The sequence below is a fragment of the Pelophylax lessonae genome (assembly GCF_965119305.1).
Source record: "Pelophylax lessonae genome assembly, chromosome: 4".
Classification (NCBI taxonomy): Eukaryota; Metazoa; Chordata; class Amphibia; order Anura; family Ranidae; genus Pelophylax; species Pelophylax lessonae.
This window is the reverse complement of record NC_138771.1, coordinates 159904862-159931903: the sequence shown is the minus strand read 5'-3', so window position 1 is coordinate 159931903 and position 27042 is coordinate 159904862.

Genomic DNA, 27042 nt, shown 5'->3' with positions numbered 1-27042 from the left:
ACTCCAACTGGGAGGATCAAATAGAGAATTTTTGTTGGTATTTCCTATCCTTCATTTTTTGAGTGATCTCCCCCACATAATATAATCCACATGGACATTTAAGAATATAAACTATATATGCACTCTGGCATGTAGAATCTCTCAATGCCAATTGATTTCCCTGAATGGAGATGTAAGTGAAAGTGAAGTGCCTTTGATCATACTGAAGCACTGTACACAAGATACGCAGGGAAAGAACTATTTCTTTTTGGACTTAAAAATGTTGGTATTCTCAATATTTTTCCACTCTGAAATTCAGGGATTTAATAATCATGTCCCTAATAGTTTTACCCTTCCTATACAATGGGGGGGGGGGGCGTTAAATTCCTCAATATCAGGAAAAGCCTCTCTAAGGATTATCCAGTGTCTTTTAATCACTGAATAAATCTGTGCAGAATAGAAATGATACTGTGAAACAAAAGGAATTCTCTTATTCTGTCTGTTCTATTGGCTCACTCTCCTGTCAGTTTTCAGACCCTGCACTCTCAGTCTTTCATGGGTTAATTGCTGTGTTGGATAACTGTCTAATAGTTCGTTCCTGTCTCAGAGATTCCTCACTCACTATACAATTTACACATGTCATCTGGCTACAGAAAACTGATCTATACACTGCTGGTGGGTGACAGCTACACTATAGCAATAACTGATTGCTATCTGTTAGTTTTACATATAAATCTGTTTCAAGTCCATTATTGTTTTCTATAAACCCTAACATCCAGAAAAGAGATTCCTTGCCACAATGCATTTTGAACTGTAGTATCATAGTATTTAGGTATGAATCGAACATCTTTAGGACTCCATATTTCCCTCCCATATGATGAAAAAATTGTCATTAAATCTAAACCAAACCACCATACACTGCAAAAATTTAGGGTGTTAAAAATGTAAGACTTCTCAACCGTATTCATATATGCATTGGCATATGGGGAGGACACATGCAAGCCCATTGATGCACTTCTTAATTGCAGATAAAACTCATTGAACACTTATAAATTATTTTCAAGAATAATCCTGAGTAAGCTAACAAAATATCCTATCTGCACCATGCTATACCATGCTATGCCTAACTCCTGCCAACCACCGCCGATACATATTTGGTTCTTTCTCTTCACTCACACTAAATGACAGATCTGACAGGTGACAGCTGATTTATACAAAAAAGCAGGGTCTCTCAGGGTCAAGGATGTCACTGGAATCCCCCTGGTAATGTACCTCCAGTGTGAGGGCGTGTGGACTGGTATGATTCAGGAGAGGTGCAATGTGCTTATCGCCCCTCTTTTCTGTCCTTCCAGACTGCATTCACAGATAAAGGTCTGTTGTGGATTTTTTGGGGAGACTCATGCTTTGTTTTTTCTTGATTTTTGTATGGGGCCACCTCCTAAAATTGTCTGGTGTAGAATTTGGGGGGGGGGGGGGACTTCACACTTATTTTTCGTGCGGTCCCTCTTAAAATTCATTCCACACCTGAAAGGCCTGGTGTCAGTAAGGAAGAAAACCCCAATGTCAGTTCCTTTGTTTATATGGCAGGAGATTCCTGGTCATGTAAGTGCATGGGGCTGGTGAAGTCACTGGTTGCCAATTTACTGGGTGGTACCTGCACCTGCCAGCACTCTAAACAACCATTGAAAGGGGGAGGTTGTCCTGTAGCAGTAGTAATGCAGTAAAAAATAATAGATATACAGTTTCTCACAAAAGTGAGTACACCCCTCACATTTTTGTAAATATTTTAATATGTAACAACACTGAAGAAATGACACTTCACTACAATGTAAAGTAGTGAGTGTACAACTTGTATAACAGTGTACATTAGCTGTCCCCTCAAAATAACTCAACACACAGCCATTAGTGTCTAAACCGCTGGCAACAAAGTGAGTATATCCCTAAGACAAAATGTCCAAATTGGGCCCAATTAGCCATTTTCCCTCCCCGGTGTCATGTGACTCGTTAGTGTCACAAGGTCTCAGGTGTGAATGGGGAGCAGGTGTGTTAAGTTTGGTGCTATCGCTCTCACTCTCTCACACTGGTCACTGGAGGTTCAACATGGCACCTCATGGTAAAAAACTCTCAGAGGATCTGAAAAATGAATTGTTGCTGTACATATAGATGACCTAGGTTATAAGAAGATTGCCAAGAACCTGAAACTGAGCTGCAGCATGATGGCCAAAACCATACAGCCATTTTACAGGACAGGTTGTACTCAGAACAGTGAAAATACAAAGCAAAGAAGAGGGCGCACCAGCCTAGCGCATTATCCTCAGCGAGTTTATTTAAATAAAAATAAAAATCAGCTCTGAGGAAGAGGCACGGCCTCGAAACGCGTCAGCCCTCTGCTTCCAGTAAAGGACGTTGATCTTCTGGCAAGAGCCAGATGTATGGAATTGATGTGCCTGAATTTTACGATTGTTTGTGAGTAGCTGATTTTTATTTTTATTTAAATAAACTCGCTGAGGATAATGCGCTAGGCTGGTGCGCCCTCTTCTTTGCTTTGTATTTTCAGTGTTTGGTCGACCGCCCTGGTCGTAAGGGGCAGCAAAGCCTAGCCATCATGGATGCCTAATATTAGCACGAGTTCCGGGATTGAGGCAGCCTGAGGACCAGGTTCCGAGCGCAGGAAAAAGGGGGTGCTATATAGCACTCATCTTCTTTTGGAATGTACTCAGAACAGGCCTCGCCATGGTCGACCAAAGAAGTTGAATGCACGTGCTCAGTGTCATATCCAGAGGTTGTCTTTGGAAAATAGACGTATGAGTGCTGCCAGCATTGCTGCAGAGGTTGAAGGGGTGGGGGTTAGCCTGTCAGTGCTCAGACCATATGCTGTACACTGCATCAAATTGGTCTGCATGGCTGTCATTCCAGAAGGAAGTCTTTTCTAAAGATGATGCAAAAGAAAGCCCGCAAACAGTTTGCTGAAGACAAGCAGAGTACGGACATGGATTACTGGAACCCTGTCCTGTGGTCTGATGGGACCAAGATAAACGTATTTGGTTCACATGGTGTCATGTCATGTGTAGCCGCAACCAGGTGAGGAGGAGTACAAGGACAAGTGTGTCTTGCCTAAAGTCAGGCATGGTGTTGGGAGTGTCATGGTTTGGGGCTGCATGAGTGCTGCCGGCACTGGGGAGCTACAGTTCAATGAAGGAACCATGAATGCCAACATGTACTGTGACATACTGAAGCAGAGCATAATCCCCTCCCTTTGGAGATTGGGCCACAGGGCAGTATTCCAACATGATAACAACCCCAAACACACCTCCAAGACGACCACTGCCTTGCTAAAAAAGCAGAGGGTAAAGGTGATGGACTGGCCAGGCATGTCTCCAGACCTAAACCCTATAGAGCATTTGTGGGGCATCCTCAAACAGAAGGTGGGGGAGCACAAGGTCTCTAACATTCACCAGGTCCGTGATGTCATCATGGAGGAGTGGAAGAAGCTCCGGTGAACTCCATGCCCAAGATGGTTAAGACAGTGCTGGAAAGTAATGGTGACCACAAAAAATATTGACACTTTGGGCCCAAATTGGACATTTTCACTTAGGGTGTATTCACTTTTGTTGGCAGGGGTTTAGACATTAATGGTGTGTGTCGAGTTATTTTGGGGTGACAGCAAATTTACACTGTTATACAAGCTTTACACTCACTACTTTACATTGTAGCAAAGTGTAATTTCTTCAGTGTTGTCACATGAAAAGGTAAAATAAAATATTTACAAAAATTTGAGGGGTATACTCACTTTTGTGAGATACTATATATATACTGTATATATATATATATATATATATATATATATATACTGTACATAATATACTGTATGTACACATACTGTTTACTGTATATATTGTGATGGTTTGGGGGGTTTCTCTCTTAATGGTCTTCTTGAGTGTCTCGGTCACGAGTGTTGCACAGTTTCACCACCACAGCTATCAACTCTGATTATGTCTTCTCTTCTTTTTTACAGATAAATGTCTTCTGCTTCTTATGTACACTCTGCTCTGCCTGGCTATGACACTGCTCTTTATTTTTTGGCAAATGTCTTCTGCTGCCATATCTTTAAACTTATATTTAATGCTAGCTTTATAAAAAAAAATGCACTGCATTAGCAACATAACTGGTGATTGATTCCCAACTCGATTTGGCTTGAGTGATCAAAATACTCAATAACCTTTTATGACCCTTGCCTGTGTCTTTGGCTGGTCTGGTATTGTCCATCTCCCCTCCCATATTCATGTGTCTCAAATCAGATCCTATATTGATCAACTGACAAAGGATTGCCTACTCAATCTCCCTATAAATTTAAAGCGACCTATAGGAGGACAGGGGCAAGGTGCAGACACCATGTCACAGTCTTGAGTGTCTCGGTCATGAGTGTTGCACAGTTTCACCACCGTAGTTTAACTACAGCAGGATAACTAAAGCTGTATGAAGATACAACTCTGGAAAGACGGCAAGCAAACCAGCATTCAACATTTAATTTATTTGAAGTCAGAGTCCCACTCTCTAACCACAAACATGCTCCTTCTATTCTTCCTTCTCACATCAGTGTCTTCTATCCTTAAATTACCCTTACTTTACCCCTCCCCTCTACCTCACAGCATACACATATCATCCTCACTCCTACCCTCTCCCTTCTACTGTACCCTTTACCTACTGCAATTGCTGAACCCACATGCTAACCTAAACACCAGGGCAGTTAGACTTGTGCGCTCATACACATCCCACTCCCATCTTACCTTTCTCACCCTCCTTCTTCTCCTGGCCTCAGGGGACATTTCTCCAAATCTTGGTCCTCCATCTTCTAACTGCAACCCACATATCCAGTACCCCTCCTCCTCTGGCACAGCCACAATCCACTACTGTATGTTCAATTTCTGTCCCCCTGCTTCCTAAAACCAGCCCCTCAATCTCATGCGCCCTGTGAAATGCATCAATCTGTAACAAGCTCACATCTGTGCATGACCTTTTTATCTCTCATAGCTTTAACATACTCACCATAACGGAAACTTGGCTTCAACATTTTGACTCTGCTTCTCCTGCTGCCCTCTCCTATGGTGGGCTCCACTGGACTCACTCCCCCAGACAGAAAGGAGGTGGAGTTGAATTCCTTCTATCCCCACAAAACAACTACCAAGTCCTTCCTATCTCTCCCTCTGTATCCCTCTGTCAAGGTCTTACCTTGTCTACCAGTTGGCAGCCATCTTGGACATGTGCAAATTGTTGTGTCTTATAATATCTGTTTGCATCATCACTTGCCTGTTGACTGGGCATCGCTCAGTGATGACGTTGCACACCTGACTATATATATCACATGAGGGCTTGCAGTCCTTGCCCTTGTGTTTGTTCTCCAAGGTGCATCAGTGCTAGTAGTCTTCTGTTCTTCGTGTTTCTCTGTGCATGAGCTGGCTTGGCTGATGACTTTCCTGGCTCTCGATTCCGCATCGGCAGACGATCAGGCATCGGCAGACGATCGGGCATCGGCAGACCACTAGCTACTAGACTCGACCCCGGCATGGATGATTACCCGCTTCTAGACTCGATACCGGCTTGTATGACTACCCGCTTCTGGACTTGACCCTGGCTGTTCCTGATTTCGCTCCTCACTCATGCTGTGTGTTTATTGTTGTTGCCCTAATAAACTGCTTTATTTTACTTGCATCTTCATGTGGTCTTGTTTCCTGGCACCCTGACACCCTCTCTTCATTCCAGATGCACTGTATTCGTCCGTTTTCTCCTATTTTTCAGAAAATTGCAGCAATTTATTTCCCTCCTGGACCAGTATCACGCTTTTTGATGACTTTGCTGCCTGGCTGCCCTACTTTCTCTCCTCTAAAATACTTACCATTATTCTTGGTGATTTCAACATCCCTGTCAATGGTAACATACCAGCTCCAACTCAACTTCTCAACTTCGCCTCATCTTTTGACCTAACACAATGGACACACACTTTAGTGCAAACAATTACTTGTAGCAACCTTCGTTACTTTAAACCTTCTCTTCTCTATTCTGATACTGACCACCTATATAACAAAATCTCCCTCCTGTCCTGTCCTGACCTGGTGACCTCTGTTTACAACAGTTCACTCTGATCATCACTGGACACACTTGCTCCCCTAACTACACGCAGAATCAGGCCCCAATCATTGCACACCTGGCAAACTGATAACAGTAGAAATCTCAAGAGACATTGCCGTGCTTTTGAACGACTGTGGCGTAAAACCAAATGCCTGCAGGACTTCACCTGCAGTCTGCCCTCCTAAAATAAAATTCCTGCCTCCATGCTGCCAAACAAGCCTCATTTGTCTCTATCATTAATACCTTGGCATCCAGTCCCCATTGGCTCTTCTCAACCTTTAACTCTTGGCTTTGTCCCCCACCCCTTCTACCCATTAACTCACTTACTGCCCAAGAGATTGCCAATCACTTCAAAGACAAGATTGATGCAATACATAAGGACACCTCCACTGTGCGTACATCTTCCCCATTCAACATACCTTGTCTAATAGCACAGTCAACACTCTCCTCTTTTGAACTGGCTACTACTGAAGAGGTTACAAAAATGTTCACGGATCCTGTTCCGTCACAACTACTACAGTCACCCTCTTATTCTATCCTATGATACCTCAATCACATCTTCAATCTCTCCATGTCTAGTGGCACCTTGCCCTCCCCTTTTAAAGGAGAAAAGGAAGGCCCCCAGGGGTTTTTTAGCAGCAAAAATAAATGTGACTATAGATGTATAAAAAGTTTTTTATCATTATTGAACAAGTAGTAAGTGATAATAAAATTCTCACGCAAAAAGCGTGCGATATGATCTCTGGTCACAATTTCATATCAATTCACACACATAGCTACTGGTAAAGGACAAAAAACACATGATCATCACATCCAGAACAGAAGGAACACTGACGCTTTTCGACCTCTGTTGTAAGGTCTCCCTCAGGGGGTATGAGATGTCCTAGTGATATGTAGCTAGCAACCAGAAGCCATTTCCATGGCTAGATGGATCCATTCCTTGGAACGCTGGCGGAGGAAGACATATTCCCACACTTCCATCCTCTCGACAATATCCTGTGAATTTCGTCCAGACACTATTAGCATCTTTGTAATACAGAGAGGTGTGTTTGTCCCCGCATGGTGAGCTCAAAGTGTGACTCCTTGCAGGCCGCTGTGCACCGTGTAAGCCCTCCATGGGAACATGGGAAACTCTTCTACCTTTGGGAGGATCCGTCTAGCCATGGCTTCTGGTTTCCAATACCACCTATACCATCTATATGCCAATGACACTCAAATCTATCTGTCTACTCCTCACCTCACTCCTTCAGTCTCCTCTCGCATTACTAACTTACTTACTGACATATGAGCATGGATGTCGCACCACTTCCTCAAACTAAATTTCTCTAAAACTGAGCTGGTAATATCTCTCCCCCCCCCCATGCCCCTCTCCATGACTTTTCCATCAAAAGCATCCATCAATCAGCCATCAATCCTTCCCCTCATGCCAGGGTACTAGGTGTCATCCTAGACTCTGACCTGTCCTTTCATCCTCAAATCCAATCATTATGAAAAGCTTGTAGACTTCACCTCCGTAACATCTCTAAAATTTGCCCCATTTTAAGAACTGAAACCACCAAGCTACTCATTCGCTCCTTTGTTTTCTCTCAACTGTTGCAACTCGCTTCTCATAGGACTACCTCTCCATAGGCTATCTCCTCTTCAGTCTATGATGAATGTTGCTGCCAGGCTTATCCACCTTACCAACCGCTCAGTATCTGCCACCCCTCTCCGTCAATCCCTAAACTGGCTCCCGATTGCCCAGCGAATTCAATTCAAAATACTAAAAACAACATACAAAGCCATTCACAACTTTGCCCCGAGCTACATCACCAATACTGTCACTAAATAATACTCAAACCATCCTCTCCGCTCAAGACCTCCTACTCTCAAGCTCCCTTGTCTCCTCCTCCCATGCTCGTTTCCAGGATTTCAATGTATCCTCTACCATCCTCTGGAACGCTCTACCGCAACCTGTCCGGCTATCTCCTTCTCTAGCTGCCTTCAGGCGATCCCTGAAAACTTGTCTAGTCAGGGAAGCCTATCACTCCTCCAACTAATATTTATCTCTTCCATCAGCTCATTCCTCACAGTTACAACCTCTTGTAACACCTGCCCCACCCTATTAGATTGTAAGCTCTTCTGAGCAGGGACCTCTTAATCCTCTTGTATTTTACTGTATTGTAACTGTATTGTCTTCCTTTTATATTATAAAGGGCTGCGTAAACTGTTGGCGCTATATAAATCCTGTAGTATATTAATAAGAATAATAATAATAGTAAAGGTAGTGCTTCTCAGTTTGTTCAGTCCACTCCAGAAGTGCTGTTTAAGGGTTTTCTGGCTCACTTTTATTAACAAAACAGAAACATTTATACAAAGAATCAGTTTCCCATTCAGGGGTTTCCACTATCAACACAACCATAAATTACTTCAGCCTTGTTGCTCTCTCTAGCAGGGCCGCTGCTCCGGCCTGTTGCCTTGGTCCTCCAGACCATCAAGCACAACACCTCAGTGCTCCTATACACATTCTGTACCTTGACTGTCTTCCATCTTCTTGCTGCTCCGTCATGGTATGCTCCTGTCTGTTCCATGCAGCCTCTCTGACTTCTGGGTAAGGATTAAGGTCTTCCTGACCCCTACACAGGGACCTTCTGTTTCTCAGGGGGAGCCCTTAACTGTTATTAGGTTCTAGGTTATAGGGGTTTGAACACCTGCCTATTCAACCTGTTGGTTTCTGGCAAAAGCCCTATACTGGGTTGAAGACTCCTTCCGTTCCAAAGCACTTTGGAGTCTCCATGCTCCATACCCTGATTTGGGAATTACAAAACCCAAAGAAAAATTAAAAACCACCTTTATCCACCCACTGACACTTTGGTGCCCTGCATTCTGCACATGTGCAAATTCTGTTTTACCTTCTTCAACATTTTCACAGTGGCAGGGCCTCACACCGCTACAATATATGTCATATATTGGACAATTTCATTTAATTTTTAGCTGGAGTTCTGCTTTAATATCCAGAAACAGGATAAAGCATTCATATTTTGTAATAATTACATTAAATATTTTTGTCCTAATGTAAATTCACACTTCCATAAAGCTTTAGATCGAATACTAGTAGCTGAGGTTGATATTTAGTATAATTACTATTATCTGTAAAAGTAAAAGAAAGCAAATTCATTATAAAGAAAAATTACCAATATCACTTTTGTTGTCATTATGAAACTCACTGATTTTCTTTTCTCAATAATGTTTTTCATATGGAATGTAAATTTAATGGCTCATGAACATAGGAATAGCTAAATACTATATAGCAGTAGTTAAAATTGATGTACTTTATTGCAGAAAGATGCAGACTTTATTCCCCTCACAGTGTTTGAAGGTGTAACTACTTTTATTATTTGGTGTCTTATCGCATAGGGCAAGGCAAACATGTTATCTATTGGCACTTTTGTAATGAAAGTAAATGGGATTTATGATATAATTAAACAGTAAGGCTGCACAGCAAAATGAATGGCAAAACAAAATAGTGCATTCTAAAAATGATCAAATATAAACTGAAGATTATTACACAAACATATAACACACAGACAACAGAAGTTCAAGACAATAACCAACAGTATATTATCTGTGTACAGTAACATGAAAGTTACCAATTTTTATTTCAAGTTCTGCATTTAGTCTAATTTTGCAACAGAACTTTTTTACTTCTCTTTTTTACTTTTTTGTTTAATAAAATAATAAAATGGAAAATGGCAATGCAGAAGTTTAAGATGAAAACACACTGTGATGATCATAATTTAAATCATATGTGAAATAACCAAAAAATGTGTGTGATTGCAAGAAATTAGAAATTATTTTGTAAGTTTTATGATTTTTTTCCAATGAAACCTAGAAAGTTGAAAGCCCTAAAAATTTCTTAGTAAAAAAAAGTTGATCACTTAGTATTACAAAATTCTTAATTCTTTAAGGAAAATAAATGGTGAAAATATACTAAAGGCAAATAGACTTTCCAGGTAAATTGCAAATTAATTCACCCCCCCCCCCCCCCACACACACACACACACCTCCAGAGTTTGGTGAATGAGGTGAAGCTCTGTTGACTTGTATAATCCAATCAAGTACAAGGTGAAATTTGAGCACATTCACTAAGCTCTTTGGAAATTTCCTTTGCAATGTGCAACTTCCCTTGAAAAATGAATGAACAGCCTTTCAGATAGATGGGTGCAGAGCTAAACATATAATCTAAATGTGATAAAATATGATATTATAAAATAACAAACATTCACACCAAAGTGAATCTAAAATGTGCAAAACACTTAATAGATCTTATATGAGTCCATTAATAGTCCTTTAAAGGTGGCCAAAGGTGACAAAGCGAAAATCAGCCTAAAAAGGGGTGCTGCAAGAGTGTGGCTTGAGCCAGAGAAATCCTCCACCTATATCTTTCACACACAGCCTCTTACCAAATAGTTTTGACCACAATACAAAGCGGTCAAACAGCACAATTAGAGTAACTCACAAAAGTGAGTACAACCCTCACATTTTTGTAAATATTTTATTATATCTTTTCATGTGACAACACTGAAATGACACTTTGCTACAATGTAAAGTAGTAACCAGTATGAGAGAGTGAGAGCGATAAAACCAAATTTAACACACCTGCTCCCCATTCACACCTGAGACTTTGTAACACTAACAAGTCACATAACACTGGGGAGGGAAAATGGCTAATTGGGCCCAATTTAGACATTTTCGCTTTCGTACTCTTTTTTTGTTGCCAGCGGTTTAGACATTAATGGCTGTGTGTTGAGTTATTTTGAGGGGACAGCACATTTACACTGTTATACAGGCTGTACACTCACTACATTACATTGTAGAAAAGTGTCATTTCTTCAGTGTTGTCACATGAAAAGGTATAATAAAATATTTACAAAAATGTGAGAGGTGTCCTCATTTTTGTGAGATGCTGTATATGCCTACCGGCAATGGCTGGAATTGCGTGAGAACCACTGAATCACACCATTCATATTAACCTGTAGGACACCAGGATCACTTCACCCAGATGGTAAAAATCCTAACAAGGTAAAATCCTAACAAGGTAAAGATCAGAGAAAAAGTAAAATGTAGTAATATTAAAATCAAATATGAGTGATGCACTCATATTTAACCACTTAAGCCCCGGAAGATTTTACCCCCTTCCTGACCAGGGTTTTTTTTGCGATTTTTTACTGCGTGACTTTAACGGACAATTGCGCGGTCGTTGCGATGCTGTACCTAAACAAATTTGACGTCCTTTTTTTCCCACAAACAGAGCTTTCTTTTGGTGGTATTTGATCACCTGTGTGATTTTTACTTTTTGCGCTATAAACAAAAAAAGAGCGTCAATTTTGCAAAAATAACAATATTTTTCACATTTTTTATATGAAATTCCCCCCCAAAAAAATGTAAAAATCAAAATTTGTTAACATTTTTGGCCAATTTGTTTTCTGCTACATATGTTTGGTAAAAAAAATTGCAAAAAGCGTATTTTGATTGGTTTGCGCAAAAGTTATTGCGTTTACTAAGGGAAAGATTTCTGTCATTTTTGGTGTTTTTTTTAAACGCGTAATAGTGGCGATCTGCGATTTTTTTTGCGGTACTGCGACATTGCGGCAGACAGATCGGACCCTTGACTGACATTTTTGACACTTTTGGGGTTACCAGTGACATTACGTCACTACACGACATTACATAGAAGCCCGTGGGCGAGCGACGTAGCCCTACGTCGTTTTGCCTGTAGGGGGGTTAACTGCCGCAGTAAATAGTCGTGCAGCGGTTGGCAAGCGGTTAATCAGTTGTCGCACGAGTCAGCCTGTTCTTATTTCATACCAGGACCTTTGACCTTTTCCTTTTTGACATAGCATGCATTGGTCCTACATATGCACTGTTACTGCAAAATGACACTGGCAGGGAAGGGGCAGGGAAGGGGTTAACTTTATTGGGGAGGGAGGGGTTAAGTGTGTCCCTAGGGGCGTGCTTTTTACTGTGATTGGCTGTGGCTACTAGTGTAGGAACAGTGATCAACGGTCCTACATAGTAGAACCGTTTGATCACTGTTTCTACACAGGGGAGAATGACAGGCGGCTTGTTTACATCAGCCGCCTGACTTTCTCCCTCTCTACCGACGATCGGCGAGTGACCGGAGGACCCGATGTCGCACTGACTTCCCTGTGAATGAGCCGCGGCGGGCGGGCGCGTGCCTCTGCGGGCGCGCGCTCGCCCGCTATAGGCTCACAAGGAAGTGACAGACAAGTGACGTAGATCTACGTCACTCTGCCTGGCCGGGGCTGACCGCCGCAGTAAATAGCCGTGTGGCGGTCGGCAACCGGTTAAAAAAGCAAAAAAACAGTATGTCATGTAAAAACAACAAGATGACCATGATACGTTCTAGTACACAAAGACGTCACCCTCCGAAGCTCCACCCTAAGGCCAATTTTCAGCTTTCAGCGCTGTCGCACTTTACATGATAATTGCACGACCATGCAGCACTGTATGTATGTATATACTGTATTTATTTTGTAAATAAGTAATTATTCTCCTTCACTGACGTGCTCTGATGAGGCGGCACTGATGGACACTGATAGGCTGCACCGAAGGGCACTGATTAGGTGGCACTGATGAGGAGGCACTAATATGCAGCACTGATGGGCACTGATAGGTGGCACAGATACTGTATGCAGAACTGATGAGCACTGATAGGCGGCACTGATGGGGACTTATAGGGGGCACTGATGGGCACTGATAGGCGGCACTTATGGGCAATGATGGGCGGCACAGATAGGTGCACTGATGACCACTGATGGATGGCACTGATGAGCAGGCACTTAAAGGCAGCACTGAGAGGCATCACTGATGGGCACTGATTGGTGTCAATAATGGGCACTGCTGGGGCTGCACTGATGACCAGGGCACTGATGATCAGTGCCCTGATTACCTGCATAGGTCTTGCCTACAAGAAGATGCCTCTGATTGACTCTCCTCGCCTTACACTGTGTCAGTGAGAGGCGAGGAGAGACTAAAAATGGCACTTCCGTGTTTACATGTGACCAGCTGGGATTGGTCAAAGCCAATCACTTGGGTCAAGAGTGGCGTCATTGGCTTTTTATTGAGATCAGGGTTGCGCCATCTCCTATTTACACAGGACGACTGCGGTTGCCATGCTGCGCACCCCCACGGGCGCAAAATTGCTGTGAGACTAGGCCAAAGTCATTTGATGTCGGCCCAGAATGAGAGATGATTCCGCCTACTGTCATTTTACTATACGGCAGGCGAGAGGTAGTTCAGAACCAAATTCCTAAATACTGAGACAGATTACGCTACATTTCCAGGGGGATTGTGGAGCGAAGCATTAGACAGAGAAGAGTTTCTAAACTCAGTCTGTGTATTCTTTTCAAGTGAGTAAATGTAGCGTCATCAGTCTCGTTATTTAGGGATTTGGCTCCTAAAGATGTAGAGAATATGAAAATTAAAAAGAGGAGAGTGTATTTAAAATTACAAAAAGGTCTTAAAACTTGAAAAATGTAATGACATTATGGTGCACCTCACCATAAAGGCATCTCTTAGATTATGAGACCTATAGCACTGAGATGAATAGGTTTTTTTTTATCAGATAGGGATATTGCTCTACCCCTCAATAGCAATCGTCCTACTAAGTTTAGGAAGAAATTACTTGCTATTGTAGAGTATACTTAACTAAAATGCAGAAGGCTTTCCTTGTACTGGGAGCCCCTTGTGTGCCAGTAATTTACTACCTACCATGGGCTTATAAAAAGCCTGCTTAATTCCCCTAGAACAGTGGTCCTCAACCCTGGTCCTTAGGGCCCACTAACAGGCCAGGTTTGCAAGATAACTGAAATCCATCCCAGGTGATATAATTTGCTGCTCAGTGATTGCAGTACTCTAGTCTGCATCTCCCCAAGGTAATACTTTAAATCTGGCCTGTTAGTGGGCCCTGAGGACCAGAGTTGAGGACCGCTGCCCTAGAAGACCAATAACCTACAAAAAGATTTTTGCATGGGTCACAATGTGAATTCATTCTTTGCCTTCTGGACTTTGCTATGGGGCATAATTATTTTTGATTTGATGGTTATTTTTTTTGTACAAAATAGGGGTGTGGCCATGGAAGCCAAATTTGAACCCAGCAGTGCAAACCTCTTTATGGCCAAGTGGGAGAAGGATGTTATCTATAATGGACGTAGACAAGAGTTGGTGCTTTGAAAAAGGTATATAGATGGCTTCCTCCTCCTTTGGGACTCACTTACTGAGTTTATTGAACACCCAAATATTATTGATTGTGATATCCTTTTTCAACATGAAGCAAGCAGGATGGAAATGTTTAATGTATGTAAACTTTGTTTGATTCTAAATATACTTCTAAGTCATTTGATGTGAAATCTTTAATCACATATACCACAAAAAATGTGGTTTACTTGATCTAATGTCCATGCAGCCTTCAATATGGTACATATGCTCTAGTGTGGGAGAACTGGATGGAGGTAGGAATATATTCTTCTTTCAGCAGGGGGGACTGGACTGGGGACTGTGGAGAGAGAGGCTGGAGGACTCGAGACAGCCTAAGGTAGGAGAAGTAAGAACTGTCTTGAAGTCAAGTCACTCACTAAGGGCATCTGATCTATTCAATGGGGGGAGGGACCTGCTCTGGCCTGCCCTACTCTAAGGGGGATCTATAATGGGAGAGGGACCCTGGCCTGCTCTAAGGGGGCTCTATAATGGGAGGGAGACCCTGACCTGCTCTAAGGAGAATCTCTAATGGGAAGGGGACCCTGGCCTGTTTTAAGGGGGCTCTATAATGGGAGGGGGACCCTTGCCTTCTCTAAGGAGAGTCTATAATGGGAGGGGGACCCTGGCCTGCTCTAAGTGGGATCTATAGAGGCTGGGGGACTCGAGACAGCCTAAGGTAGGAGAAGTAAGAACTGTCTTGAAGTCAAGTCACTCATTAAGGGGATCAGATCTATTCAATGGGGGGAGGGACCTGCCCTGGCCTGACCTACTCTAAGGGGATCTATAATGAGAGAGGGACCCTGGCCTGCTCTAAGGGGGCTCTATAATGGGAGGGGGACCCTGGACTGCTCTAAGGGGAATCTATAATGGGAGGGGGACACTGGCCTGCTCTAAGGGGAATCTATAATGGGAGGGGGACACTGGCCTGCTCTAAGGGAGTCTTTAATGGGAAGGGGACCCTGTCCTGCTTTAAGGGGGCTCTATAATGGGAGGGGGGCCCTGTCCTGCTCTAAGGATAGTCTATAATTGGAGGGGGACCCTGGCCTGCTCTAAGTGGGATCTATAGAGGCTGGGGGACTCGAGACAGCCTAAGGTAGGAGAAGTAAGAACTGTCTTGAAGTCAAGTCACTCATTAAGGGGATCAGATCTATTCAATGGGGGGAGGGACCTGCCCTGGCCTGACCTACTCTAAGGGGATCTATAATGAGAGAGGGACCCTGGCCTGCTCTAAGGGGGCTCTATAATGGGAGGGGGACCCTGGACTGCTCTAAGGGGAATCTATAATGGGAGGGGGACACTGGACTGCTCTAAGGGGAATCTATAATGGGAGGGGGACACTGGCCTGCTCTAAGGGAGTCTTTAATGGGAAGGGGACCCTGTCCTGCTTTAAGGGGGCTCTATAATGGGAGGGGGCCCTGTCCTGCTCTAAGGAGAATCTATAATGGGAGGGGGGCCCTGGCCTACTCTAAGGGGAATCTGTAATGGGAGGGGGACCCTGGCCTGCTCTAAGGGGATCTATAATGGGAGGGGGACCCTGGCCTGTTCTAAGGGGGATCTAAAATGGGAGAGGGGCACTGGCCTTTTGACTACTTTCTTTAATAACTACATAACACAATATTTGTACTTTTACTTTCAGTACTTGAGAAGTAAATTTTAAAATAAACTACTTGCAATACTTAAGTACAAAAAATATTGAATACTTTAGTACCTCTACTTAAGTGTGGTGCTTAAAAAGCACTTCAACTTCTACTCAAGTCACTTTTTTGATAGAGCACTTGTACTTTTACTCAAGTCTGGGTCCCTAGTACTTTATACATCTCTGATTGCCAGCGATACGCTCTTGCTATGATTATACACAGCGGGAGCTGGTCTGCCGGCACCCGTTGATCCCTAGACAGAGAGCCAGAACAGCGATCTGCCTATATAAACTAGCAGGAACGTGGATCTGTGCCTTGCTCTAGTAAAAGTACCTCCCACAATACACAAACACACTAGCTAAGTACACAGTTAACCCTTTGATAGCTCCTGATGTTTAATCCCTTCCCAATCAATGTCATTAGTACGGGGACTGCATATTTTTAACATTAATCATGATATTAGTGTCACTGGTCCCCAAAAAGTGTCAAAAGTGTTAGTTAGTGTCCGATTGTCCACTGCAATATCGCAGTCCCGCTATGAGTGGCTGGTTGGTAAGTTGTGACTGGAAATCTATTTGTTTTTTTTTATCTGCGTCCGCTCTTCCAGTGCTTCTTACCAATAAGACCAGTTATAGGTGGAGGTGGTGACCACTTTTTGCATCATTTTTCAGTAACCCTTTGTTTGCAGAATCCTTGTCTTTATTTTACTTTATGCTTTTATTATCATTTTTTGTTTTTTTCGCTCCTTCTTTTTTTCCTCCCTTTTTTTTTTTTCTCTTATCTTTGACCTTGGGAATAAAACATTTACCTTTTGGACATGTTATGAATGTACATTTTAATGTCATAATGTTTACTAATATAAAATGGCTTCGCTCCTGAATGTGCAGGGATTAAATAATCCACATAAACATACCAAAGCTTTCCGTACCTTTGCATCCTTGAAATCCCACATTTTGTGCTTTCAGGAAACCCACTTCTCAATCCATTCTACTCCCAAATGTTTCAACTCAAAATCTCCACAGATTTACACAGCCTCTGCAGATGCTAAACAACGTGGGGTTCTTATAGCCTTTCGCCGCAATACACCTTTTTCAGTCCTTAAAGAGATAAAAGATCCTAAAGGTCTTGACTGGACACCTTCTAGACACTGCTGTAACCATTGTCTGTTATTATTCTCCAAATAAGAACCCTTTACCCTTCCTATCACACCTTTTACAAATAATAGACCCCCATAAAATAGGTACTCTTCTGTTGGCTGGTGACTCGAACCAGGTCATTTCATCTTTTCTAGATAAGGCACCACCTGCTCCTTCATCCCCTCTTAGAAGACTATCTTTGTCCAGTTTGCTTTCTCAACATAGCCTTGCTGACTCTTGGAGAGAATCCAATCCAACTAAAAAGAATTTCACACATTTTTCTCATCACCACAACTCCTTTTCACGTATTGATCATATTTTCCTTTCCATTGGTATGCTCCCAGAACTCCTTTCTTCTAACATTATCCCCATCCCTTGGTCTGATCATAGTGCGGTTTGCACCACTCTTGCTTCCGCCATCCCTAATCCCAGCTCATGACCCTACTTGGTATTTGAATGACATATTACTTAAGAATCCGACTCACTGCTCCGAAATAGCTAATGCCTTGTCAGACTATTTAACTCATAATTCCTTACCGGAAACCTCACCCTTAACCCTATGTGAAGCACATCAACTGGTAATAAGAGGTATTTGTATGCAAATGTCGCGTTTGAAAAAAGAACGCAAAACCCTTAGCGATAAATTGGAATCTACTTTTAACAACTGCTACCTTGCGTTCCAATGTGACCCCCACACCTGCCTGGAAACGTGATCTGGATAACGCTAGGCTTGAATTTGATTTATTTCTTAATGAAATGGCTGACAAAACATCTGTAGAGCTAGACACTACTTCTATCTTAAATCTAATAAGCCTGATACCCTTTTGGCATGCATGCTAAATAAAGCTTACAATCCCTCCAAACATATCAAACTTAAGATTGTGGACAATTCCTATTCTAGCAATCCTGTTAAAATTCTAGCTAACTTTAGATCTCATCTTGCTGCCTTCTCCGCAACTAGATTTTTTAGATTCTCCCATCTCACAAGATGAAATATTAGCAGCTATCAAATCATTGAAACCTAGTAAAAGACCGGATGGGTTTTCTACATTATATTACCAAACGTTTTCCTCTACTTTGACTCCTCTTTTGGCTAATGCTTTCAATTCCCTTTACATGGTGCATCCTTTAGAGGGGAATCTCTCACAGCCTCCATATGCATGTTACCAAAACCTCATACTGATCACACTATCTGGTCTAACTACTGTCCTATATACCTCTTAAATTTGAATATTAAAATCTTAGCAAAAATTCTAGCTTTAAGATTAAATAGTATTATCAGAAAACTTATTCACAGAGACCAAGTAGGTTTTATTCCTGGCCATCAAGCAGGTGATAATATTCGTCGGGCTTTACTACTTTCCCACATTGCTAGAAAGAGACACATCCCCACCTGTTTCCTATCTTTAGACATTAAAAAAGCTTTTGACTCGGTCTCCTGGTCTTATATGGATTTTGCCCTACGTAAATGGGGTTTTGGGCCTCATTTTTTAACAAGGGTGACCGCCTTATACAATGAACCTAGAGCATACATAAAATACGCTGGATATAAATGTGAATTTTTTCCTGTGATAAGGGGTACACGACAAGGTTGTCCCTTGTCGCACCTACTTTTTGCCCTATTAATTGAACCACTCGCCCAACACATCAGAATAAACCCTTCTATCAAAGGGATAGAATTGGGGGGACATCACCACAAACTATGTTTGTTTGCGGATGATGTTCTTCTATTTCTCTCTTCCCCTCATATCTCTGCACCCAACCTGATTCATAGTTTGCATGAATTTAGTAATATTTCAGGCCTACATGTGAACCTTCATAAGTCTACAGTATTCCTTATCCACAAAAGAACTCCACTTGACCCAGTCCGCATTGCCCTTTTCCTGGTCCTCACACCGCCTTCCTTATTTTGGTATCAAACTTACTGCTGACATATCTAGTTTGTTCTCAGCCAACTACCCCCCCCCCTTGCTGAAAAAGATGAATGATCTCTTTTAAATATAGGACATCTCGTCCCCTCTCCTGGTTTGGAAGGATTGCAGTTATTAACATGTCGATACTTCCTAAATTTCTGTATCTATTTAGAGTCCTTCCGATACCAATACCAACTCACTTACGTATTTTTCAACTGAAAACTTTGAATTTCACTTGGGGTGGTACTAGACCGAGGATTGCTAGTAAGACTTTATTCCTTCAAGGTGGTTTAGGGTTCCCTAACTTTAATATCTACTATATAGCTGTTCAGATTGCACCAGTCACCAAATAACATGCAACACAGGAAATACCATTGTGGGTTGCTATTGAATATACTGAAATTGATCCTCTCTTGATCTCCATTCTTATATCAATCTGGGATAGAATGAAAACACCATACGGCCTCCAATCAACACATAACCCTTTGCTTTCCTTTCTTAGAAATCCTTCCTTTTACCCAGCCTGGGTATCCCCGTCATCTTTCCGCAACTGGGTCACATTGGGACTAACTAGACTTTGCAATTTGGTCTCTACATCTGATTTCATATCTTTCCCGGATTTAAGTGCTTCCACTTCTCCCCCTTCCTCTGAACTTTTTCAATTTTTACAAATTAAAAACTTTATTTCCCCACTTTTCTCTTTTTGGGGAGAAGTCTTTTGACTGGCCTCTAAGCTGTTTGATATGCCACTACTGCCGGGCCCAACGATTGCATTTTTAAATGCAAAACCAGACATTCTTACACGCACTCAGTTTAAACTCCTTATGCAATTCTTAACAGCCACTAAACAGACTATTGCCAAAGCATGGAATCCTCTTCCTTAAACTTTTGTGAAACTAAACAACAAGTTAACACTACGATGATACATGCCAAGATGTCGTCCTTGGATAATGGCACTTTGAATAAATTTGACCTTCTTTGGAAACCTTGGATTTCCAAGATGCTTCCCCCAGACTTCAATGAAGCTGTTTTACTTTCTTGGTAACATTCCTACACATACTATTATTTGGTTTCCTTCATCCTTGCCTTATTCCCCATAATTGTTCCCACTTCTTCTCTCTATCTTCCACTCTTTTTCCTCTCTGGCATTCTTGCCTTCTGTTTTCTTCTCCTTCCCCCTATTTCTTTTTATTTTTTTTATTATTCGGTTTCTAGTAATCTTTTGATACGACAATTTACTTTCTCTACTAGATTTGAGTCCTCGTTTATTTTGAACAATTGGATGATGTGCCATGCTATATTAGACTGTTCTTCATATGTTCTATGAGATACTTTTATTAGTCAAGATATGTAACTTTTTCGAAGATCCTTTATTTGTGAAAGGTTCCCATTACCTGTTCTCCTTCTGGGTCACAGCTTGAACCCATTAGGGGTGACCCATAGGGAGGACACGGGCACGCTATTCCTATTATTGCAACCCCATTGACTTCCACTCCTACGTTTTTTATTATACTTATTAACTTTTCATTATCGCTCATTGTCTCTCTCTATGTCTTGTATACCATTTTTCCACTCTATATTTGGACTCTATCCTCTTTACATTTTTGTTGTATCCTTTTTACACTCTTGTTGTATCTATTATATGCACATAACTCTAATAAAAATACTTTGAATGAGAAATGGAAGTGGGTGTGGCGCTGCTTGTTATTAGTTGAGTGACTACGTTTAGTGTGGTGGTTACTAAATTAAAAATGTATAAATTTACGAAATGTATGCAGCCAAGTGTGTGCTTACTCCATTCAGAAAGATTCTGCAATTCATCTTAACAAAATGTATACATACAAAGATATAAAAAAGTGACAAGTGCCGTGTCAATAAAGTGACAATAAAGTGACAAGTACTAAGTAGCAATATTGTTCCAAAAATAAAAAGTTGATTAAAAAATGAAGTGACATATACTGAAAATCGATAATAGTGAGTCCATAAATTATTATACAGCTCTCGCAGTGTGCCGGTGGTCTTCACACTTGCTCACCCTGTGTTGCCATCACTCACCAGAAGTCTTTCCCCTTGTGGGATTTATTCGCATTCACAGCACTATTGTGGCTGTACACATGCTTCAGATCCAGGGCTGTCCTCCCCTTTGCTCGTCTGCCCCTTCAGATCGCTCACATGCAGAGATAACAACATCAGGCACACCCCATAGTGTGATATAGTTTTAAAACTTTTCCTTTAATTTAAAATCGCATATATTGCACTTACACTGTGGAAAGAAACATTCAACATTTAAAATCAGAAAGTGTGGGACAGTGTCTGCGTTCCACGGCTTCAGACTGGAAGTGATGCAATTTACATTTTTACTTAATTTATAAATTTTAACTTTAATTTTGTTTTATTTCTTTAATTTTTTTGATCAATTGTATTCCTATTACAAGGACTGTAAACATTTACGGCAGTATTTACAACTACCAAGCCGGGTGTGACATCGTCACTTCACGCCCGGGCCTCAGAGAGTCCTAGAGACTGCTGGGGACCATCTGGTCCTCTGTATTCTTTATGGTGTACTTCCACTGCTAGCGGATTCCTTCTCCAGGTTGCTGATCACACGGATGAGCCGGTGGAATCTATGATTGTTTTTCGCTGGATTAAAAAAAATGATATCTGAATGATGCCTGCAGCTGCATCATTCAGATATCCCCAATCGAAGCCCAGGATGTCATATGATGTCCAGTGGTATGGAAGTGGTTAAGTTACATTCCTGGCATGCTGGGATGGCTAACTGTCACATTGGTTGTGTTTTCAACCAAACTGTCAAACCATCAAATGGCTGGTTTCAAAACTGATCACTTGCAGCACCATGGCAGTTGTAGATAAAACAGAGGCTAAGATGGCACCTTCCTTGACTGAAAAGGATAAGAGGGTTTAGTTCCACTTTAATGGCTGGTACTACAAAGTTACTTAATATTGTACAAAGTTACATGATGCATATGAATACAAAAATTCTTTACAGTAAAAAATGTGTTTGATAAAATATCACTTCACGCCAAATCTATGGCTAAGGAAATGACTTCTTAACTTATTTCGTTAATTTTTCACAAAATACAATAAAATGTATTCTTAATAAAAGTCCTATTGGGATATTTTAGATTTTTTTTCTGTTTGTAATAGGCTATTATGGCAGAAATAATACAAATAACCTTTTCATGAAATGTTACCTAGTCCGAAACTTTAGGGAGATGTTTGAAGTGCAGTAGGTGCCAAAATGGTTAGCTCACACAGCATTTTAGTGGGAAATTAAAATGATATTCTAAGATCTAGAATCTAAGATTTAAACGATCCTATGTAATTTTGGGGTTGATTTACTAAAACTGGAGAGTGCAAAATCTAGTGCAGCTCTGCATAGAAACCAATCAGATTCCATTTTTTTTTATCAAATTGAACAAGCTCAAGTTAGAAGCTGATCAGCTAATAACTTCCATGCAGAGCTGCACCAAAGTTTTTACTTTCCAGTTTTAGTAAATCAACACCTTTGTGTCATCAGCCAAAACTGGAATGTTACTTATCATTTCATCTTCTAGTTAATAAAATAAATAGTTGAAAACAACTCGGTCAAATACCAATGGTTGTAGTGCTGCATTTCAAGTTGTAACCTGTTTGGCAAATGATCCATATTTTTCTATCCACGGATTGAAACAATATCCTAGTCCATGCATTGCAGCCTCTATGCCAGGATATTTTGAGGAATCGTTAAAAAGCACAAATGCCAAAATCAGTAATTTAATATTCCAGTATGCACCTCTCTTAAAAATTAGAAGATATGATTCATCATTTTTTTTTTACTTATGCTAATTGTCTTTATTAAATGACTCTTTGTTGTCAGTTTTATTTGTAGAACGTTTCAGCGTTTTAGCTTTTTTAACCCTTTCAGGTTAAAGTGTTGTCCATTGAAAATTTTCAATTCCTATCTAACTGCAGGAGATACTAGGTTCACTTTCCCCTTTGTTACATTGAATAGCCTTTTCTGTGTGCTCCTTTGAACATAGCTTCACTTTGTTGCCGAGGGATCGACCCTTATTGTACTCTGTTAAAAAAGAGAGTGCCCCTAACTGATGTGCTTGAAAAGGACAGGAGAATGGTGAGTACATGGCTAGCCCTTGGTTACAAAAGGAAAACCAGGATCAATATGGAGCATAGAAGAGGCTTTTCTGGCTGACAAAGAAAATAACAGACAGGTATCATATGGTGGCTACTCTTGGGCAGGACATTTAAAAGATTAAAATGGTCAACAGGTTGGCTTTAAATAATTGACAATATGCCGTGAAGAATTTCGACTAGTTAGTTTGTTTATTTATTTGGTGTGATTGTACTTTTTTTGTTAGGTAGGTAATATTGAATAGAGAAAAGTGATCATGTTTCCATCATTTGTTTTTAAATGGGCACTCCTTTATGAATGCCATATGAAAATAATATTTACAATTTTAGACTGTGCCTTGTTCCCTACAATTACATTGACTAATTTATCATCCATGAGTGTTATATTATATGATTTCTTTTTCTTATAGTTCATTTTTTCTGTTAAAACTTTTAGGGAATTTTATTAAATATCATTAGCAATATGGTTTTCAGCTTCAATGTTTGCTAATTACATTTTCTTTTGCAGCTTTTAGTACATTGTATTCTTTGTATCTCTTTAATGCATTTTCATAACTCTTTAGCCTGGGTTCACACATATGCAATGCGGGAACCAGCGTGATTCTAGTGCATTCAGGTAAAATTGCGCTGTGTTACAAATTATTCTTAAAAATGATTGTGCAATATTGGCATAAATTCAAAAACATAAAATCAATTCTGAAATTAAAAAATAGTCCATTCGCATTAGTGTGCGACACCTGTTGAAATAAAAAATATTATCCAACACCGTATGGTATGTCTTCCCCTTGACACTATAGCCTTCCACCACCAATAGTGATATCCTCCACCAAACAGGATGGCCTGCTTACCAGAAAAAAAAACCTCAGTAGGTCAGCAGCGCATTGGGTTTAACCCAGCCAGGGCTTTGTGTCACCAGAGGAATGGGAGGGCTAATGGACTCTCCTATATGCATCCGGCCATTCATCCAACATCACAGCCTTATAAAGGAGGTCACTGTCTCTACACATCCCCTTCTAATGCAGGTTCCTGCATCGCATCTGCCCAGCAGGCAGTTCACACTGCCCTCTGCGAACTGCTGCGGGTGTCAATACAAAGATTAATGACACCCCCAGATCCGTTCGCAGATTGCAGTGCGAAATGGGAATTTGGACAGGAATAGAATTGCATAGGTGTGAACCTTTTTTGTGCGAATCCAATGCTAGTTCAGCCATACAACTATATGGCTGAATTTGTATTTGCACAGACATCGCATATGTGTGAACCCAGGCTTAACCTTTCTTAATATTTGAGAGATCTCTTTGTATGCCTTGCCATAACAAAAACTTTTCAAATCAGTCTTATCTTGATTTTTTCCCCAAAAAATACGTACATGCTGAAAAATGTTTAGTAAAAATCTAGTGTTTGGGAATTTATACTGGTAATTAAAAACACGATCTAGTAGCCAAGATCATATCTAGTAGCCTACACCAGATCAGTGAGTGATGCCATTCCATGCAATATGTATATCTCATGGGATTACTTTTTAAAGGGTAACTCCACTTTCGTGGGGGAAAAAAAAAACAAATACCGGTAAATAAGCAATAATAAAAATAATATAGTGTATACAATTGCGACACAAATCATATTGTATTTGAATGCTATTAAAAATTACCTTTCCTTTTCAATCTGCAACCGCTGTAATTTTCTAAAAATGCAATGCAATATGGCTACCTTGAGCTGTTCTGTACACAGAATGTGTACTGACCTCACCCCAGAAATATAATTTCCTGCTTCTGTGATTGGCCCACCAATTTTCCCAGAAGTCTGCTTAAGTTACAAGTTAAATTTCAGGCATCCCCTGCAACATAAATGTAATTTTTGGTGAGATACTCCCAATAGGAAATCACATATAAAGGGATGCAGGCCCAGCAGATTTCCTCATTAGTGCTCTGCAGCTGCACAGCTGATTGATAATTATGAAACCACTCCCATTAGGCCAACTCAGCACAGGGGAAAAGAGGAAGAAACCGTGGTTTCTTCAGAAAAACAAAAGGTAGGAATCTGCAGCAAAGGTTGTTTAAATCCTTGTAATGTACATAAATCACCCAAAGTGGTGTTACGCTTTAATGTTATCTTAATTCATCATTCATTTGCAATTCTCTTTCACAAGTAAGTGCAAACAAAACTAATAATATTGCTCCTAAAGGTTACCATTCATCTTTAGCAAACACATTTCTTAAAATTAATTTTAGGATTTACAATGTTCTGTATAATTCATAGAGCTGAAGGCACTATAAGCAGGTTAAAACGTGTTTACATTCTGTTAAAAAAATAGTCAACTTTTTGTTCCTGCTAGGTCCCCGTTCTTGGTGGAGTGAATGATTAATTAAAAATCTTCTTTTAATTAATATGTGCAAATCATTTTTTTCCTCAATTAACGACTTGCCGACCAGCCACTGCCTATATACGTGTTGGCAGGTTGGCAGGTTGCCGTGAATCGCCATACCTGTACAGCAGTTGGCGGGAGCGACCCTGGGGGGCGCACGCGGATGCCCACTCGCCAGCAGGGAAGCTGATCCACGGGGGCCAGCAGCCATGATTGCCGCCAGGCACCCGCGATCGCTACCCGTGAAGAGAGAACAGTGGTCTGCTGTTGTTAACACAGCAGACCGTTTGTTCTCTCAGCTATCAACACAGAGCTCCTGTGTTCCTCCTATTTAGGAACAAAGGTCTCCGTATTGATTTTACAAGCCCATCTCCCCCCACAGTTAGAAAACACCCCCTAGGCTCACATTTAACCCTGCAATCATACCTGGGTTAATCCCTTCCCTGCCAGTGCCATTATTACAATAGCAGTGCATACTTTTAGCACTGATTACTATAGTAATGTCACTGGTCCCCCCAAGAGTATCAAAAATGTCAGTTCGGGGTCCAATCTGTCCTCCGCAATGTCGCAGTCCCTGTAAAAATCATCGCCATTCCTAGGAAAATAAATAAATAAATAAATAAATAAATCTTTCCCCTAGTTTGTAGACATGGTAACTTCTGCGCAAATCAATCAAAATTGATTTGCGCAGGTGGTGCTGTGGAGCAGAGCGCGGGATCAGAGGCTGACAGGGCGTGCAGGAGAGAGGAGTGTGTGAGGAGTGTGTGCGTGACCGACCGTGTGTGCGTCTGACCGGGCTGTGCGACTGAGTGTTGTGCGTTTGACCGGGCTGTGCGACTCAGTGTTGTGCATCTGAGCGGGCTGTGCGACTCAGTGTTGTGCGTCTGACCGGGCTGTGCGTCTGACCGGGCTGTGCGACTGACCGGGCTGTGCGACTGAGTGTTGTGCAACTGAGTGTTGTGCGTCTGACCGGGCTGTGCAGCTGTGAGTGTTGTGCGACTGACCGGGCTGTGCGGCTGAGAGTGTTGTGCGACTGACCGGGCTGTGAGATTGTGAGTGTTGTGCAACTGAGTGTCAAGTGAGTGGAGCGGAATACCAGAGGGTGAGAAGGTAGCGTTAGGAAGCCAGGAAATAGCCGCATAGGATAGACTTAAATCGCTGAATCCCCATTAGATTAGATTAGTAGGTACAATGCCTGGCGGGTGTGGAGATGCGACTCGGTGTACATCTTGTGATATGTATGCGTTCCTCAGACATGCGATCGAGGGCAAATACAAATGCGCAAAATGTAAGCACGTTGCTTTCCTGGAAGCTCAGGTCCTGAATCTAGGGAAGCAGCTGGCAACACTGAGACGAATGTCCATACCGGAGGAGAGCCAGGATCGTACCAGTCAGGTGCAGACAGGGGTCTGCACAGAGGTGGGCGGAGTATCGGAGGTGCAGGCATCAGAGCAGAGTAGAGGGGTGACAGTTAG